Genomic DNA, 13,678 nt, shown 5'->3' on the forward strand with positions numbered 1-13,678 from the left:
CGCGCCTCTTTCTTCTTCCTTGCGCATAGCCAAGCGCTGCATCGCCGCGCCACCTTCCTCAACACGCTCCGAAGCCACCCCGCGCTGCAAGGATACGTTCAAGAGGATCCCCGACGTCGACCACGTCGTCTATGCCAGTTGATTTGGATCGAGGAGCCGCCAAGACGTCGGCCGCGACCTTCTTCCCCGACGATGACTACCGCTTCCCGGCGTCGATCCGTACTGCTCCGGCTATCCCCGACCTCCCCGAGCATGCCTCCGAGTCGCTGTGAGCCTCCGCTTATTTTCCTCCCTTTTCCCTCGTCGGATTCGGCTCCTTAGCGCGTCCGCTCATAACCGTAGCCACCGTCCGCCATGGCCGCGAGCTGGGCCTAGCCGATCTCACCTAGGACCCGTCTACCTCGCCTGTGGGCTCCATTGGACGAGGTCGCACCTGCGCACACCCCCGTAGTCTCGTATGTGCTCATGAGCATCCTCCCGTGCCTCCATGTGTGCGTGTTGTACGTCCGCCATCCTCCGGCGTGCTGCCGTGCGCAGCCTGCTTCCTGTGTGCCCTGCGGTCCGCCCATGTCTAGCGCGCACCACGACGCGTCGCCCCTCCCGCTCGCCGCTGCATGGCGCAGCTCCTGCAGGCTGGCATCACCCCGTCCGCTACGCCGTTGTGTCGCCCGCGTGTGCGCGCGCTTGGCTGCCTTGATGCGCCACTGCCGCCGCTGCTTCAGATCCCCGCACCTGCTGCTGCGCCTGCGCTCCCGCCGCTGAGCCTGCTCCGCTCGCCTGCCCCGTCTCCCGCAGCCGCTGCATTCTGCTGCTACTCTGCTACAGTAACGTTCAGTTACTGTAGCAGTAGCTAGGTTTCGTATTTCTACAATGCCAAGCCCTCTAGACAGCCACTAAACAGCGATAAGACAAGTCCTAACATGGGTAAAAATTATATAAACGGAAAGTAGACGTAATAAACCTCATTTTGTTCCATTGGACCTGCTTCAGATAATGCATGGATTAAATCCTATAAAAATCACAAAATGCTATCTTGTGTTAAAAAAAATAGAGTTACTCCCTAGCATAGTGTGTATACGTGAGTGCGTAGTGTGCAGGCACCACAGCCGTGTGTGGCCGGCTATGCCACACCCTGGCCAGCCTTTTAGTTAGTTTATATAATTAGTAGTGCTAGCTAATTTATTCAACAGTAGATGACATGTGGACCCACTAATGGTTTAGAGAAAAACAAAATTTAAAATAATTGTCTAAGTCAACGACACGTGGCCCCGTACACTGTTCATATGTTGACTAGCTAATCTTTGATTGGGTCAACCCAACCCTGGCCCTACTGTCATACACTATGCTAGAATAGCACCAGGAGACAAAATTATTTTACTGTGTAATTTCTAAATATAAATAAATTCAAAAAAATAATATAAATTAATCCATAACTCGGATGAAAATACTTTGTACATGAAAGTTGCTCAGAACGACGAGACGAATCCGGATACGCAGCCCGTTCGTCCGTCACGCATCCCTAGCATAAGGAACACGCAACTTTCCCTCTCCGGTTCATTTGTCCGAAAACACGAAACACCAGGGATATTTTTCCGGATGATTCCCCCTTCACCGGTACCACCTCATACCGCGTTAGGGCACCCCTAACACCGATACTTGTCATGTCATGCATCGCTATGCATCTGTTTTCTTACTATTTATTGTTTCTTCCCCCTCTTCTCTCGCTAGACACCGAGACCGACGCCACTGCTACCCAGTACGACTACGGTGTTGACGATCCCTCTCTCTTGCCAGAGCAACCAGGCAAGCCCACCCTTGATCACCAGATATCGCCTACTCTCCTCTATACTTCTTGCATTAGAGTAGTGTAGCATGTTACTGCTTTCCGTTAATCCTATTCTGATGCATAGCCTGTCATTGTTGCTACAACTGTTGATACCTTACCTATAATCCTAAATGCTTAGTATAGGATGCTAGATTATCATCAGTGGCCCTACACTCTTGTCCGTCTGCCATGCTCTACTACTGGGCCGTGATCACTTCGGGAGATGATCACGGGCATATGCTATATACTTTATACTGTTACATTACTTATGATACTGTTCGAAGATGGGGGCCGAAGGGGCAGGTGGCTCCATCCCGGTAGAGGTGGGCCTGGGTTCCCGACGGCCCTCGACTGTTACTTTGTGGCGGAGCGACAGGGAAGGTTGCGACCACCTAGGAGAGAGGTGGGCCTGGCCCTGGTCGGCGTTCGCGGTTACTTCAAAATAACACGCTTAACGAGATCCGGGTATTTGATCTGAGTCTGGCTACTGGCCTATACGCACTAACCATCTACGCGGGGACAGTTATGGGCACTCGACGTCGTGGTATCAGCCGAAGCCTTCGTGACATCAGCGACTGAGCGGTGCGCGCCGAATTGGACTGGAACGCCTGCTAGGCTAGGTCTGCTTCCGGCCGCGTTTGCAACGTGCAGGTGTGCAAAGGGCGATGGGCCCAGACCCCTGCGCCATAGGATTTAGACCGGCGTGCTGACCTCTCTGTTGTGCCTAGGTAAGGCTGCGACGTGTTGATCTTCCGAGGCCGGGCATGACCCAGAAAAGTGTATCCGGCCAAATGGGATCGAGCGTGTTGGGTTATGTGGTGCACCCTTGCAGGGAAGTTAATCTATTCGAATAGCCGTGATCTTCGGTAACAGGACGACTTGGAGTTGTACCTTGACCTTATGACAACTAGAACCGGATACTTAATAAAACACACCCTTCCAAGTGCCAGATACAACCGGTGATCGCTCTCTGACAGGGCGACGAGGGGAGAATCATCGCTTAGGATTATGCTACACGATGCTACTTGGTGAACTTATCATCTACTCTCTTATCCTGCTGCAAGATGGAGGTTACCAGAAGCGTATTCTTCGACAGGACTAGCTATCCCCCTCTGAACAGCATTCTGCAGTTCAGTCCACATATGATACCCCTTTTCCATTTGATACCAATGCATACATGTGTAGTGTAGCTCCTTACTTGCGAGTACTTTGGATGAGTACTCACAGTTGCTTTGCTCCCCCCTTTTCCCCTTCCTATACCCGTTTGCTGCGACCAGGCGATGGAGCCCAAGAGCCAGACGCCACTGTCGATGACGACTACTACTACTCGGGAGGTGTCTACTACTACGTGCAGCCCGCTCATGACGACCAGGAGTAGTTTGGAAGGATCCCAGGCAGGAGGCCTGCGCCTCTCTTGATCTGTATCCCAGTTTGTGCTAGCCTTTTTAAGGCAATCTTGTTTAACTTATGTCTGTACTCAGATATTGTTGCTTCCGCTGACTCGTCTATGATCGAGCTTTTGTATTCGAGCCTTCGAGGCCCCTGGCTTGTAATATGATACTTGTATGACTTATTTTATTTGTAGAGTTGTGTTGTGATATCTTCCCGTGAGTCCCTGATCTTGATCGTACACGTTTACGTGTATGATTAGTGTACGGTCAAATTGGGGGCGTCACAACGACGCTACCCTGTGTCGTCCAATCGAACGGCTATGCAGCATGCTTAAGGTCAGGATGATATCATGGCAAACGTGGCAAATGTTGTGGCGTAAGAAAGGTCTACATAACTATGAATTCAAAGAGGAACAGACTTAGGCCCCGCTTGGAATGTAGTTTTTCTGCCACCCCTGTAATCTTTTACACCTTTATTATACCAGCCTCCAACCAAATACATTCCGAAGGGTGGTATTTTCTATCCGGTTGTAATATGTGCTTGGCTCTCCAGGTTTCAATCCACTTGTAAAATATGCGTGAGTACACGCATATTCAACAGCACAGACTACACAAGCAATTTCCAATACAACTGCACTTCGACACAAATTGGACAAGTATAAAATGAGCTAACATTTTCATTTATATTACAATAGCACAACATCAGTGAAAAAATCATATTTTTGCAATCTTCCATTTGAAAATAGTTCCGATAACTCATAGTGCTCAAAGTCAGCAATTTAAATTACAATTCTATTGAGGCATACTTGTCTTGTCTCGTTGGCATGGTACATAACCAAAGTTAGGACTCGGCAATTGTTGAATCGGTGTGCGTCTAGACATAAAATATTTCTGAAAGATTATGACTGCTTCATGGACTCGGGTAACCACAGAATCATGCGAAAGGGCGACCTAAAAAAAACATTAGCTATATAATGATCACTTTGTGCTCTAAGAATGATACCAACCACGGATGTTGAGAACAACCATGCATGTCAAAAACATTAGCACAAAATCCTGAATTACCAAGGGGAGCCAGATGGTGCAAGGTAGCCATAGCATGTCACTCAAGTTTAAAGTAACTGCATTATTTTTCAAGAAACACCGATGAAGAAACAACATGGCAGCAATATAAACAAAATCTTGAATAAGAAAAATGTTCTAGGCAGCAACAAGTCTACACATGTCTAGAATATTATGTTGCAAAGGGGGATTGGAACATCAGCACCAACAATATAACTCTGAAGCTGAGACCATTTGTAGAACCCCAATAAACAGGGCAAGCAATCATGCAATAAACAGGGCAAGCAAAAATGAAGATTGGGATACATTCTATTGATTAACCTAGCGAAAATAAAAGGAGCACGGACAATACCTTTGATCAGAGCACCAGATTGATTGAAGGAATAGCACCAGATGAAAGCCGAGCTGCAAAGGAATACTCGCTCAACTAAGCCTTACAAACTTATCTTTAGTGGGGAGAAGAAATGCAGAAAACCAAGATAATGGTACTTACAAGGAGGAGGCTGAGGACTAATCTTGTGGACTTCCTTCTTTAGCCACATACCCCGCAATCTTGAGTTGTAACCCAGGAAAATCTCACGATTTGTTGCATCCTTGAAAACATCAGAGGCAAAGATTTTGACCTCGTCGGGAACATCATCCATGTCATTCAAGACCTGCAAGCATTCTGCAATTGAGGGTTGTTTTCCTTGCTGTGATACTTTTTCATTCTTGGAAGCTTGATCTTTCTTGAAATTCACATAAGCCATCATGGAATCTTCAAGCCGCTGTACAGATGTGGCACCTTTTTGTTTCTTAGTTTTTTCCCTTTTGCACTTGATTCACTTATTTGTGGTTGATCGCCATCAGCATCTTCACTGGCTAATTCTTCCTCGTCATTGACAGTGTTCTCTCTTTCATCCACATCATCTAATGTAGGAGTATCATTGATGTCAATTATTGAAGAAGTCCTTACGTTGTCATCTCTTCCATGTCTTGTATTTTTCTTGTTAGTGCTTGCAACCATCTTATCCTTCGCTCCAAAGTTGCTACCTGTTTTTGTGCCAATCGGAGGCTTCCTTGATGTGAGGCAGTGTCTTCCTTGCGCAATGTGTCCTTCATAGAGCACACCCAATGCCTCGTACAATAGAAAGCTCTTTCCTTCATACATTTTGAGCTTTGGGTCCTCCTACATAATTAATAGAAAGGTGTGAGCAGATCATGCATAGGCATGAAAAGTTCATGCACATATAAGGAAATCAAAAGTTAGAAGGAATAAAAACTTACTGCAATGATCTCTTCCCATTTTTCAGGCGTGGTGTTGATCACACATGCAATATCATTCCATGATATTCCAGAGCGGTTGACTATCAACTTGATATTTTTGTAGTGCTTTTTCAACTGAGCTTCCTTATCTTGAACCTGATCCTTGGTAAACCTTGCCTCTGGATATAAATTGTTCAGTTCCTTGACAACTTGATTCCATCCTTCGGTAGTCCACCCATTTTGGCCACGGTAATGAGATAGATTGTACTCTGTAAGTACCTCCACGAGACCTTTCTCATACCTTGCTGTCCACTTAGCCCTATTTTGCGTCATATTGAACCTATGACAATGTAACTTTAGCAATAAATCAATACAAGAATCTGATCACATTAAGCAACATAAGAATATGAAAATCCAACATCACATTAAGAAATATAAGAATCTGAAAATGCAAAATCACATCAAGTAATATGAAATGAAACATTAACATAACTCAAATGTTGCTAATATATAGGATCGATCCTAATAACATAACTCAAATGTCATCCTTACATAACTCAAATGAAACATTAACATAACTCAAATGTCATCTTTATATCTCAAATTCCACATCATTACAATAAATTACTTTGACAGAATAAAAAATTAAATTATTAGCTAGTAGATCTCTGTGAAGATCTTTCACTTCGAATTCTTTGATAGTCCGCCCACATCCTGTTGGCAATTTCATCTCTCATAGAATTACCAAGGTCCCTTTGATTGCTTGAGGATGTAGGAACATGTCGAGGTCTGTCATCTCCATCAGGAAGAGTGACAAATAGAAGAGGGTCAATTTGCATTTGTTGCGTATCTAGCCATTGTTCATCACCTCTGTGACTCCGGATTATATTGTGAAATACAGCTGCCGCCATAGGAATTTTGACTTGAGTGTCAATTGGGTAATGTGTGCCAACTTTTAAAATAGGAAATCGTATTTTCCATACACCAATTGTACGCTCTATATGGTTCCGTAGACGGGCATGCCTTAGATTGAATAGTTCTTTGGGGTTCTTTGGACGAGGGCCACCTCTACCGAAATCTTTTAGATGGTAACGAACTCCACGGTACGGAGCTAGAAACTGTGGTGTGTTTGCATAGCCTCCGTCAACCAAATAATACTTGCCCGGAGGTACATGGAAGCCCGATTGAATAGCAGATTTCAATACTCCGGCATCTGAGGCAGACCCCTCCCAACCAGCTGACACATAAACAAAGTTGAGATCGAAGTCGCAGGCGACCATCACATTTTGGGAGAGGGTCCCCTTTCTATTCCTGTATGGAGCAGCCTCGTTGGACGTAATGGTCATGGGAACATGAGTCCCATCTATTGCCCCTAGGCAGTTCTGCATTAAACAAGCTATGGTTACTATATGTGTTATACTAAGGGAGGATATAAATTCCTAAAGTACATAGCAAGGGATGGCGTGTACCTCAAAGAAAGGCCAAAACTGGGGATTTGTTGATATTTTCCAATGAGTATCTAGCGAACTATGCTTGATAAGGTCAAATGCCAATGATCTCATAGCGTTGAAGCATCCATTGATATGCCTATGCACCGTTTCAGGACTGTGCTGAAACCTATCAGTCAACGTACGATAACTCGCATTCCTGGATAGCATGTAGATAAACATCCCTAGTTGCTCTTCAACACTGACTCCTTTTGAATTTTTTAGAAGATTTTTGGATCTAAGATGGTCACATAGAAGTTGGAAGATATGGGATTCCATCCTAAGAATATCAAGGCACCGTTGAGGGTGGCCATCCAATATTTCTCGGATATACTTAGCTCCCGTAAGAATGGATGTGTTCACTGGAATCTTTTCCCTCCTAGAAGATATACAATATATTGTCGGGAAGACAAGAAACATCATCTCCTCCTCCTCCTCCTCAGAATCAGTACATGACTCATATCCATCATCATGGTTACTCGTATCCATTATCTAGCGAGAAGAGATTACAAAATAAATACCGCAACTCTCCTTCAAAGTAAACACAGTAGTATATATAATCTATGTTATGACATTGGAATAAAAGGAGCACTAGCACATCAAGATAACGAGATTAGTGTAACATGAAAAGATATTACCATACTTTTATTGATTGATGTAACAGTTGAGTATAGATGTATATAGACAAGCACATGCGCAAAACAATGAAGAATAAATCAGTGACACACACACAAGCTGGACTGAATGCTTTTGAGTTTATTAAGTACCTTCAGTTCTGAGCTTTAAATGTCAAAAGAGCTTCACAGAATCTTGAATCCTCCAAATCACTCTTAACAGTTCTGCATTGCACAAAGGCAGCAATGAGCCAATGATATCAGTAGCAATAATAGGTGCTGCAGTTATATAACTTATCAAACAGGCCCAACTTAGTTAGCATTCTATTTGCACACTGGACAAAGAAAACAGATGAACTATTCATAAACCCATGGAAGTTTATTGGACCCTGTTCATAAACAAATCATTGGACCATTGTTCATCTGTTTGTTTATCAGTATTTCTAGGTTTACATCAATCTGAACTTCGACAGCAGCTAACGAACTGAATTCTTGTGAAACTTTGGCAGCAGCTGTTAACTGGCAGGAGGGTTCGGGCTAATCATGACCAAGCAGGACGGCCACGTCGCCAAGGAGTACTCCGCCGCCGGTTGAACGGGGAAGGGGCGGGGAGGGATGGCAGAGGAGGAGGAGGAGGAGGAGGGAGGATACCTTGGTGGAGCAGAGGAGGATGGGCGATTCGCCGTCACGGTCAGGTCACGGCTGCCGGCCAACGTCGCCGTCGCGGCCAGGAGCGAGTCGCCGTCACTGTCGCGGCCAGGAGCGAGTCGCCGTCACCGTCGCGGCCAGGAACGAGTCGCCGTCGTCGGCGCGCCTAACCCCCGTCGTGGCCACCGTCTTCTGCGCCTCACCACGTCGCCGTCGCGAACGCCGTTGCTTGACCACCTCGTGGACACCAGCGCCGACGCCTCCCGGCGGTGCAACTCGATCTAGGTCTCGAGCGAGAGGCGAGGTGGGGGAAAACGACGACCTCTGGTCTGTATCGGATACCGGCTTGATACGGGTGTAAACGAGAAAACCAGTGTAAAACTTACAGCCCAAAAACGACATGCCAAGCACCAACGACAGGCCCATCCGTTTTTATTTTACAGGGGTATATTTTACAGGTATATTGGGCCCTAAAACGAGGAACCAAGCGGGGCCTTAAGATTCTAGGTCTTGCGTGCATATCATCTTTAGTGAGAAAGATCTCTCGCTTCTCTGGAGGCCAAAGAGGAAGCTGACAGAGCTAGCACCAACTGTCTTCATGTTTTGCTTTCTTCTTTTTTCAAATTTTACAGCTCTCCATTGTACAAAAAACTAGAACACTTTATTAATTGGCCTACACAAAGTTTATAATATACATGAAGCAAGTCTGTTCATACCAGAGGAGATGAAATCTCAGTAGTTTTGTGCAAACTCTAGTGTCCAATTGTTCATGCTTACAAAGAATTGAACCAAGAGATAACACCATGATCTTATAGGCTTGGTTGAGACGCTGACGGAGCTCTTATTCTATTTACCGGCACGCTTTAAATCCTATTGAAGGAACTCTTATTCTATTGATCAGCACGCTTAAAATCTTGATAAAAATAATTAGAATCAAGGGATAGCTGCTTGATTGGGGGTTAGGTAGCTTTCAGATTATAGCTTCACGTCTAGCAAAGACGTGAAGGGGAAACGCCGACATCTAGCTGGCTTGGTTCTTTTATACTATTAAGCACATTCAGCGCCAACTACAAATTCATTGCACAAACTCGCCATGCAGACACAATTAACCATGATTTGCAATTGGCGGCTGCTACAAATCAGTCGAATGATTTCCTAGATAAATCATCCAGCTGGCTAGCCGTCCGATCTGAAGCTAGCTGCCATTCGATCTAAGCAAGGCAGCTCGCTTGCGTCTTCTCTCTCTCTCTTTGATCCCTTTCAGCTCTCATCTTCTCTCCCTCTGATCCTGTTCAGCTCGTGACTTCTCTGAAGACAGCAATGTCCCCTCCACTGTGCAAGGAGGCCATGCTGTTGCTCCTACATGTGCGCTCGCCGAGACGGGAGCCAGAACATCTCCCTCAACTCCGGCGGCCGCCGTTGCCGTGTTGTGTTGCAACACCGCTACTGCTGTGGCGAGGCGTCTGATTGCAAGGGCTTCTGATGTGTGCTCGCTGGGACGCGCCAGGGAATCTCCCTCGTCTCCGGTGGCTCGCCACCGTCGTGCTGCGTTGCAACACTACCAGTGCTGCGGGTGGACGGAGCCGCCGGCGAGCGCTGCAGCGCAACTCCCAGATCCCGCCGGCAACCGCTGCGGGAACCACCAGGGACTGCTCCATGGCAACACCGGCCGCGACGCCCCCGACGAAGCTTCATTGCAACTCCGCCGAAAGCTTCAATGCAGCTCCGACGAAGCTTCATTGCAGCCTCGGTGGAGTCCGTTCCGTCCCCCGTCGCGGCTTCAGCAGCCTGGCGGTGCTCCAATGTAGCCCGACAGTGCTACAAAAAAGCTTCAACGCAGCACCTCCGGCGTGTGCGTTGCAGCACCGACGACGAGCGGCGCCAGCCTGTGGCCTTCGTTGAGCATTTTAGCTTCAATCATACAAATACAAAATACATCTAGCACACGTTATCCAGATAATTTAACAATGACAAACACTAGAGATAGATTCACATGCATGCAGACACTCCAGAAGATATAATCGCATCACAACACGCTATATCTATCTCTTCATTTCTAGCTGCTCATCGGGATAAAACACAAAAGGGCGGCGAATTCTATCGCAATTCCACCTTTATTATATTGCCTTGCGTGAATTCTATGTTGATCCGCTAATCACAGCAAATACAACATAAATGTCCACATGTATAGTTCATTAAACACACAAGCAATATACTAGTGCTCCACAAGCATCATCAGCAAGGCTTCTTGCAGAGGCAGATTGAAAAGGGAGGGTCGAAGGAGGTGATCACACACTTCGATCCAGGGAAGCCCTCCTTGTGGCAGTGAGTAGCACATGTGTCGTCCCCACATAAGAGAGGAGTGTATGTCCTGCTGACCTCCGAGCAAGTCTTGCCTTCAGATCCTGCAGTAAAAATAAGGTCATCTCATTTTGCGCCACGGCATCAAAGAAAAGAATAGGACACCAAGAAGATGTTATATTCCTCGGATAATTATTCCGGTCAAAGGAGTAAATTGCAAAAAACCATCACAATTGGGGACCCTAATTCATAAAACCGCCATCATTCGTATTTTTTTTCAAAAAACCACCAACATTGAGGTAACAGTTTTCAAAAAACGTTAATATGCCGCTTAGAGCCGTTTGACGAAAAATTAACCGCTGGGTCCCAATGTCGGATGTAACGTGGCCGAGGTGTAGACGGCGCCGGTCACATACGTACTAACGACGCTATCTGGTCAGGTTTGACCAGTCAAAATCGCACTCGTCGCCGCCCCGCAGAGCGCCCGCGCCCGCATACTAGTCGCCGCCGCCGGCCGCCGCCCCGCGCTGCTTTGCCGCCATTACCGCAGACAGCAGCCTCCTTGCGCGCCACCACCTGCTCCAGGCCAAGTCACCCGAAGTTGTGGAGGTGGCCATGCACGCCATGGGAAGGAGCAATAGGCGCTGGAGGTTGCCATCGATAGGACCCGCGAGGAGAGCTCGTCGTGCTCTCGGCGCCCTCGGGAGCCCCGGCATGCACCGGAGGCGGAGCAGGGCCATGGCCATCGCGTCCGCTGTCCCCGCTGCGACGCGCCCGTGCTCTGGAGGAGGCGGCGTGCGCGGCGCTGCTGCTCGAGCGCCCGTGCGCGGACGGGGCCGCTGCTAGCACGCCAGTGCGCGCCTTGCGCGACCATGGCTGATCGTGCCCATGCGCGAACGGGGTTGCTGCTCGCGGGCCCCTGCGCGGCCGTGGCGGCTCCCGCTTCTCGCGCCCGTGCGTGGCGGCCGCTGCTGCTCGAATCCCCAAGAACGGCGGGGCGGCAGCGGCTTGCCTCACCGGCGCCAACCGGTGGTTCGGCGCGGGATCCTTCCGGATCGGAGCTGGCCCGTGCGCGGGACCCTGACGGCAGACGCCGGATCTGGACAGCAGGCACCGGAGCCAGCCCGTGCGTGACCCACGGTGGACGCCCGATTCGTACCATGCGCAGGAGGCGGCACCGCATATGTTCACGCCAGTACCAGGAAACGGGGAGGGGCCGGCTTCCCGCACCGGCCGCAGGTTCGCCCGATGCGGCTCCTGTCCGCCAGATCCAGCGGCCTGGTTTTCGGCGTCGCCGGAGCTGGAGGGCCCCTGCTCGCCGTTGACCTCAGCTGCCCCCCTCCACCGGCAGCAGCTGACGGGTGGCCCCTTCTTCTAGTTTAATAGACAAGTGAACGATGACGAGTTTTTTTGCCACATCAGCACTTACAGTGGGTCCCATCCGTCAGAAATGATGTCAACATGTGTTTAGTGACAGATCAGCGTCTTTTGAAAACTGTCACCCCAATGGTGGTGGTTTTTTGAAAAAAAAAACGAATGATGATGGTTTTGTGAATTAGAGTCTCCAATTGTGGTGGTTTTTTGCAATTTACTCCGGTCAAGGCTTACCAGGAAACAACAGGAGTGCCATGAGCAAGAGGGAGCACAAGGCCGGCATCTTGGCCTTGAGTACCGCCATGTCTCGAGGTATAAGCACCCAAAGAGGAAATGAAGCTAGAGAGGAGAGGAGATGGTGCAGATCCAAATGTGTTTACACCTTCTCCTCTTATAGTCGTGGATGAGCGGACCATATGAAAAGAAAACAAAAAAAGTATGTCTAGAAGACGCGGTTCTATCTGGATGATGTAAAAATGTGTTGCGCCTTCAAAGCATTCTTGAGACTTTATGGAATGAAAACAAACATAGGGATGATGCAACTACGTGTTGTACATTGACAGAGTGCTCGTCCTCGCATGCTCTCTATATCTACGTTCATTCGTTTCTTTTGGGATCAGAGCAAAAGGTGTATTGATTGGGTGGGCGTCCCGTATATGAGATACAGTAAAAGCGGATTGGACCCACCAGTCAACCACATAGCGCTGTGGCATTTGGAACCGAACGGGGACACCGTGACCAGCTTGTACTGTAGGTACGTCACGCAGGGGAAGACGGCAATCACTTGTGCCTCCTGGATGGCAGCACCCACTGCCCCTAGACCCTAGTGGATGGGGTTGAGCGGTGTTTGGAGATTACAGTGCTACTAGTCATAATTGGAAAATGGTACATCAGTATACTAGACTTCAGAGTTCAGACACTAATTTACGTGGCGTGGCAAGATGGTATACTGATGTACCATTTTCCAATTATGACTAGTAGCACTGTAATCTTCAAACACCGCTCAACCCCATCCACTAGGGTCTAGGGGCAGTGGGTGCTGCCGTCCGGGAGGCATAAGTAATTGTCGTCTTCCCCTGCGTGACGTACCTACACTACAGGCTGGTCACGGCGTCCCCTTTCGGTTTCAAATGCCATAGCGCTACGTGGTTGACTGGTGGGTCCAATCCGCTTTTACTATATCTCATATACGGGACACCCACCCAACCAATACACCTTTTGCTTTGATCCCAAAAGAAACGAACGAACGTAGATATAGGGAGCATGCGAGGACGAGCACTCCTATGAGTTTTCGATGGTCTTATATATATATATATATATATATATATATATATATATATATATATATATATATATATATATATATATATATATATATATATATATGACAAATTTTATCTACAAGCAATGGTAGTTACCTCCTACGTCTTTGGCTGCCATGTGTCATCTCATGCAGCCAAGCCAAGCGGGTTAGCGAACAAAAAAGATCCATTAATGTCTCACCGTCTAGATAGTTGCGTATGGTTAGTTGAATAGCCTACTAATATCCCGGCCGCATGCACCGCATCTGATTGCATGGATAAGACTTATTTTTTAAAATTGCTGGATGAGGGCTAGCTTGCTTGATCGCATGTACTTGCAAAGGAAAACAAATCTTGGCATACATACTCGTTTTTTTCTACTTCATACTTCCAAAATTATCATAGGACATATATTCTATTTTTCAGGAAA

The 13,678-nt window shown here is 47.6% G+C and overlaps 2 long non-coding RNA genes across 2 annotated transcripts; both read right to left on the reverse strand.

Annotated features, from left to right (window-relative positions):
* Positions 1 to 5,406: 5,406 nt before the first annotated feature.
* LOC119296948 lies at positions 5,407 to 7,939 on the reverse strand. Its single transcript, XR_005145459.1, has 3 exons — positions 7,778 to 7,939; positions 5,545 to 5,863; positions 5,407 to 5,446 (listed from the first exon to the last, which is right to left on the reverse strand). It is a non-coding gene; the product is annotated as an uncharacterized LOC119296948 (long non-coding RNA).
* Positions 7,940 to 10,353: 2,414 nt separating this feature from the next.
* On the reverse strand, positions 10,354 to 12,291 carry LOC119296949. Its single transcript, XR_005145460.1, has 2 exons — positions 12,182 to 12,291; positions 10,354 to 10,677 (listed from the first exon to the last, which is right to left on the reverse strand). It is a non-coding gene; the product is annotated as an uncharacterized LOC119296949 (long non-coding RNA).
* Positions 12,292 to 13,678: the final 1,387 nt, after the last annotated feature.

Source organism: Triticum dicoccoides, chromosome 5A (assembly GCF_002162155.2).
Source record: "Triticum dicoccoides isolate Atlit2015 ecotype Zavitan chromosome 5A, WEW_v2.0, whole genome shotgun sequence".
NCBI lineage: Eukaryota > Viridiplantae > Streptophyta > Magnoliopsida > Poales > Poaceae > Triticum > Triticum dicoccoides.